At 42.0% G+C, this 6,754-nt stretch overlaps 1 non-coding gene across 1 annotated transcript; it reads left to right on the forward strand.

The window, feature by feature from the left end:
- The first annotated feature begins 6,131 nt into the window (after window positions 1-6,131).
- On the forward strand, window positions 6,132-6,239 carry LOC130978602 (small nucleolar RNA R71). Its single transcript, XR_009086224.1, has one exon. It is a non-coding gene; the product is annotated as a small nucleolar RNA R71 (small nucleolar RNA).
- The last annotated feature ends 515 nt before the right edge of the window (window positions 6,240-6,754 follow it).

The following is a 6,754-nucleotide window of genomic DNA, read 5'->3' on the forward strand; positions in this document are numbered from 1 at the left end:
AAAACCTTACGTGAGTAAGGGTCGATCCCACGGAGATTGTTAGTAATGAAGCAAGCTATGGTCATCTTGTAAATCTTAGTCAGGCAAACAGATATATATGGTGATGAACGAAAATAACATAGAAGATAAAGATAGTGATACTTATGTATATCATTGGTGTATGAGCTTCAGACAAGTGTATGAAGATGCCTTCCCTTCCGTCTCTCTGCTTTCCTACAGCCTTCATCCAATCCTTTCTTACTCCCTTCCATGGCAAGCTCGTATAGGGTCTCACTGTTGTCAGCAGCTACCTCCCATCCTCTCAGTGAAAGCGATTGCATATGTCCTGTCACGGCATAGCGGAATTCATCTGTCGGTTCTCAATCAGGCGCGGAATAGAATCCAGTGATTCTTTTGCGTTATCACTAACGCCCCCGCCCTCAGGGTTTGAAGCACGTCACAGTCATTCAGTCATTGAATCCTACTCAGAACACCACAGACAAGGTTAGACCTTCCGGATTCTCTTGAATGCTGCCATCAGGTCCTGCCTATACCACGAAGACTCCGAAGAATCCAAGAGATATTCACTAAGCCTCGAATGCTTGTAGAACAAGAATGGTTGTCAGTCACCTTGTTCATAGGTGAGAGTGGTGATGGGCGTCAATCATCACCATCATCATGTTGAAGAACAAGTGATATCTTGGTAAAAGAACAAGCGGAATTGAATGGAAGAACAATAGTAATTGCATTAATACTCGAGGTACAGCAGAGCTCCACACCCTTAATCTATGGTGTGTAGAAACTCCACCGTTGAAAATACATAAGAACAGGGTCTAGGCATGGCCGAATGGCCAGCCTCCCAGAGGTCTAAGATAGCATAAAACAAAGATAGCTACCAAAGTCTCCATAGCTACCAAAGTCTCGATACAAATACAATAGTAAAAGGTCCTACTTATAGATAACTAGTAGCCTAGGTGTACAAAGATGAGTAAATGACATAAAAATCCACTTCCGGGCCCACTTGGTGTGTGCTTGGGCTGAGCAATCAAGGAAATTCGTGTAGAGAACTTTTCTGGAGTTAAACGCCAGCTCCCATGCCAGTTTGGGCGTTTAACTCCAACTTTTATTCCTGTTCCGGCGTTTAACGCTGGAATTCCTGAGGCCGGATTGCTTTGCGGGTTTGGGCCATCAAATCTTGGACAAAGTATGGACTATTATATATTGCTGGAAAGCCCTGGATGTCTACTTTCCAACGCCGTTGAGAGCGCGCCAATTGGGCTTCTGTAGCTCCAGAAAATCCACTTCGAGTGCAGGGAGGTCAGAATCCAACAGCATCTGCAGTCCTTTTTGGTCTCTGAATCAGATTTTTGCTCAGGTCCCTCAATTTCAGCCAGAAAATACCTGAAATCACAGAAAAACACACAAACTCATAGTAAAGTCCAGAAAAGTGAATTTTAAATAAAAACTAATAAAAATGTACTAAAATCTAACTAAAAGATATCAAAAACATACTAAAAACAATGCCAAAAAGTATACAAATTATCCGCATCACAACACCAAACTTAAATTGTTGCTTGTCCTCAAGCAACTGAAAATCAAATAAGATCAAAAGAAGAGAATATGCAATGAATTCCAAAAACATCTGTGAAGATCAGTATTAACTAGATGAGCGGGGCTTTTAACCTTCTGTCTCTGAACAGTTTTGGCATCTCAATCTATCCCTTGAAATTCAGAATGGTTGGCTTCTTTAGGAACTCAGAGTCCAGATAGTGTTAATGATTCTCCTAGTAAAGTATGATGATTCTTGAACATAGCTATTTATTGAGTCTTGGCTGTGGCCCAAAGCACTCTGTCTTCCAGTATTACCACCGGATACATACATGCCACAGACACATAATTGGGTGAACCTTTTCAGATTGTGACTCAGCTTTGCTAAAGTCCCCAATTAGAGGTGTCCAGGGTTCTTAAGCACACTCTTATTTGCCTTGGATCACAACTTTATTTCTTTTTTTTCTTTCTTTTCTTTCTTTTTTTTTTTTCGATTTTTTTTTTTTTTTTTTTTTTTTTTTTTTTCTCTTTTTTTTTTTTTTTTTTGAATAGCTTTTTTCTTCAAGAATCATTTTATTGATTTTTCAGATCCTCAGTAACATGTCTCCTTTTTCATCATTCTTTCAAGAGCCAACATTCATGAACCACAAATTCAGATACATATGCACTGTTTACACATACATTCAGAGAACAAAAATATTGCCACCACATCAAAATATAAACTATTATAAAATTCAAAATTCATGCAATTCTTCCTTTTTCAATTAAGCACATTTTTATTCAAGAAAGGTGATGGATTCATAGGACATTCATAACTTTAAGGCATAGACACTAGACACTAATGATCATAAGACACAAACATGGATAACATAAAGCATAAAAATTTCGAAAAACAAGGGAATAAAGAACAAGGAAATCAAGGAATGGGTCCACCTTAGTGATGGCGGCTCTTCCTTGCTTTTGAAGGTCCTATGGAGTGCTTGAGCTCCTCAATGTCTCTTCCTTGTCTTTGTTGCTCCTCCCTCATGATTCTTTGATCTTCTCTAATTTCATGGAGGAGAATGGAGTGTTCTTGATGCTCCACCCTTAGTTGTCCCATGTTGGAACTTAATTCTCCTAGGGAGGTGTTTAGTTGCTCCCAATAGTTTTGTGGAGGAAAGTTCATCCCTTGAGGAATCTCAGGGATTTCTTGATGAGAGGGGTCTCTTGTGTATTCCATCCTTTTCTTGGTGATGGCTTGTCCTCATCAATGGGGATATCTCCTTCTATGTCAACTCCAATGAATAACAGAGGTGACAAATGAGGTGAGGAAGGCTAATCTTGCCAAAGTGGAGGTCTTGTCCGCCACCTTATAGAGTTCTTGGGCTATAACCTCATGAACTTCTATTTCTTCTCCAATCATGATGCTATGGATCATGATGGCCCGGTCTATGGTAACTTCGGACCGGTTGCTAGTGGGAATGATTGAGCGTTGTATGAACTCTAACCATCCTCTAGCCACGGGTTTGAGGTCATGCCTTCTCAATTGGACCGGCTTTCCTCTTGAATCTTGCTTCCATTGTGCGCCCTCTTCACATATGACTGTGAGGACTTGGTCCAACCTTTGATCAAAGTTGACCCTTCTAGTGAAAGGATGCTCATCTCCTTGCATCATAGGCAAGTTGAACGCCACCCTCACACTCTCCGGACTAAAATCCAAGTATTTCCCCCGAACCATAGTAAGATATTCTTTGGATTCGGGTTCACACTTTGGTCATGGTTCTTTGTGATCCATGCATTGGCATAGAACTCTTGAACCATCAAGATTCCAACTTGTTGAATGGGGTTGGTGAGAACTTCCCAACCTCTTCTTTGGATCTCATGGCGGATCTCCGGATATTCACCCTTTTTGAGTAAAAAGGGGACTTCGGGGATCACCTTCTTCAAGGCCACACTTCATAGAAGTGGTCTTGATGCACCTTTGAGAGGAATCTATCCATCTCCCATGACTCGGAGGTGGAAGCTTTTGCTTTCCCTTTCCTCTTTTTAGAGGTTTCTCCGGCCTTTGGTGCCATAATGGTTATGGAAAAACGAAAAAGCAACGCTTTTACCACACCAAACTTAAAATGTTTGCTCGTCCTCGAGCAAGAAGAAAGAAAGGAGTAGAAGAAGAAGAAATGAGGAAGAGGGGGAGGGTAGTGTGTTCGGCCAAAGGGGGAAGAAGTGGTCTTTAGGTTGTGTGAAAATGAAGGGTTGAAGAAGGGTATTTATAGGAGAGAGGGGGGTAAAGGTTCGGCCATTTGAGGGTGGGTTTGGGAGGGAAAGTGGTTTGAATTTGAAGGGTGAGGTTGGTGGGGTTTTATGAAGGATGGATGTGAGTGGTGAAGAGAAAGATGGGATTTGATAGGTGAGGGGTTTTTGGTGAAGAGGTGTTGAGGTGATTGGTGAATGGGGGAAGAAGAGAGAGAGTGATGGTAGGGTCCTGTGGGGTCCACAGATCCTGTAGTGTCAAGGAAAAGTCATCCTTGCACCAAATGGCATCAAAATCCACGTTTTGACCCATTTCTGGCGTTAAACGCCGGGCTGGTGCCCATTCCTGGCGTTTAACGCCAGGTGTTGCCCTTTACTGGCGTTTAACGCCAGTCTGGTGCCCTTTTCTGGCGTTAAACGCCCAGAAAGGTGCCAGACTGGGCGTTAAACGCCCAACTGCTAGGCTGACTGGCGTTTGAACGCCAGCAGCATCTTCCTCCAGGGTGTGCTGTTTTTCTTCCTGTTTTCATTTTGTTTTTTGCTTTTTTCATTGTTTTTGTGACTTCTTATGATCATCAACCTACAAAAAAAATAAAATAACAAAAAAAAATTAATTATAAAACATTGGGTTGCCTCCCAACAAGCGCTTCTTTAGTGTCATTAGCTTGACAGAGGACTCCCATGGAGCCTCAGAAACACTCAGAACCGTGTTGAAACCTCCCAACACCAAACTTAGAGTTTGAATGTGGGGTTTCAACACCAAACTTAGAGTTTGGTTGTGGCCTCCCAACACCAAACTTAGAGTTTGACTGTGGGGGCTCTTTTTGGCTCTGTTTTGAGAGAAGCTCTTCATGCTTCCTCTCCATGATGATAGAGGGATATCCTTGGGCCTTAAACACCATGGATTCTTCATTCACTTGAATGATCAACTCTCCTCTATCAACATCAATCACAGCCTTTGCTGTGGCTAGGAATGGTCTGCCAAGGATGATGGATTCATCCATGCACTTCCCAGTCTCTAGGACTATGAAATCAGTAGGAATGTAATGGTCTTCAATCTTCACCAAAACATTCTCTATAAGTCCATGAGCTTGTTTTCTTGAATTGTCTGCCATCTCTAATGAGATTCTTGCAGCTTGCACCTCAAGGATCCCTAATTTCTCCATTACAGAGAGGGGCATGAGGTTTACACTTGACCCTAAGTCACACAAGGCCTTCTTGAAGGTCATGGTGCCTATGGTACAAGGTATAGAAAACTTCCCAGGATCCTGCCTCTTTTGAGGTAGTTTCTGCCTAGACAAGTCATCCAGTTCTTTGGTGAGCAAGGGAGGTTCATCCTCCCAAGTCTCATTTCCAAATAACTTGTCATTTAGTTTCATGATTGCTCCAAGGTATTTAGCAACTTGCTCTTCAGTAACATACTCATCCTCTTCAGAGGAAGAATACTCATCAGAGCTCATGAATGGCAGAAGTAAGTCCAATGGAATCTCTATGGTCTCGTTTTGAGCCTCAGATTCCCATGGTTCCTCATTGGGGAACTCACTGGAGGCCAGTGCACGCCCATTGAGGTCTTCCTCAGTGGCGTTCACTGCCTCTTCCTTCCTCCCAGAATTCGGCCATGTCTATGGCTTTGCACTCTCCTTTTGGATTTTCTTCTGTGTTACTTGGGAGAGTGCTTGGAGGAAGTTCAGTAATTTTCTTGCTCAGCTGACCCACTTGTCCTTCCAAATTCCTAATGGAAGATCTAGTTTCAGTCATGAAACTTTGAGTGGTTTGATCAGATCAGAGACCATGGTTGCTAAGTCAGAATTATTCTGCTTAGAGCTCTCTGTCTGTTGCTGAGAAGATGATGGAAAAGGCTTGCCATTGCTAAACCTGTTTCTTCCACCATTATTGTTATTGAAACCTTGTTGAGGTCTCTCTTGATTCTTCCATGAGAGATTTGGGTGATTTCTCCATGAAGAATTATAGGTGTTTCCATAGGGTTCTCCTAGGTAATTCACCTCTTCCATGGAAGGGTTCTCAGGATCATAAGCTTCTCCTTAGATGAAGCATCCTTAGTACTGTTTGGTGCATTTTGCATTCCAGACAGACTTTGAAATCAAATTGACTTGTTGAGTCAATATCTTATTCTGAGCCAGTATGGCATTCAGAGCATCAATCTCAAGAACTCCTTTCTTCTGACTAGTCCCATTGTTCACAGGATTTCTTTCAGAAGTGTACATGAATTGGTTATTTGCAACCATTTCAATCAGTTCTTGAGCTTCAGTAGGCGTCTTCTTCAGATGAAGAGATCCTCCTGCAGAGCTATCCAAGGACATCTTAGATAGTTCAGAGAGACCATCATAGAAAATACCTATGATGCTCCATTCAGAAAGCATGTCAGAAGGACATTTTCTGATTAATTGTTTGTATCTTTCCCAAGCTTCATAGAGGGATTCTCCATCCTTTTGTCTAAAGGTTTGGACTTCCACTCTAAGCTTACTCCATCTTTGTGGTGGAAAGAATTTTGCCAAGAAGGCATTGACTAGCTTTTCCCATGAGTCCAGGCTTTCTTTAGGTTGAGAGTCCAACCATATTCTAGCTCTGTCTCTTACAGCAAAAGGGAATAGCATCAGTCTATAGACTTCAGGGTTAACCCCATTAGTCTTGACTGTGTCACAGATTTGCAAGAATTCAGCTAAAAACTGATGAGGATCTTCCATTGGAAGTCCATGGAACTTGCAATTCTGTTGCATTAGAGAAACTAATTGAGGCTTAAGCTCAAAGTTGTTTGCTCCAATGGCAGGGATAGAGATGCTTCTCCCATAAAAATCAGGAGTAGGTGCAGTAAAGTCACCAGCACCTCCCTTGCATTGTTTGCATTGTTGTTGTTTTCTGCTGCCATGTTTTCTTCCTTGAAGAATTCGGTCAGGTCCTCTAAAGAGAGTTGTGCTTTGGCTTCTCTTAGCTTTCTCTTCAGAGTCCTTTCGGGTTCAGGATCAGCTTCAACAAGAAT

Source organism: Arachis stenosperma, chromosome 4 (genome assembly GCF_014773155.1).
Source record: "Arachis stenosperma cultivar V10309 chromosome 4, arast.V10309.gnm1.PFL2, whole genome shotgun sequence".
Classification (NCBI taxonomy): Eukaryota; Viridiplantae; Streptophyta; class Magnoliopsida; order Fabales; family Fabaceae; genus Arachis; species Arachis stenosperma.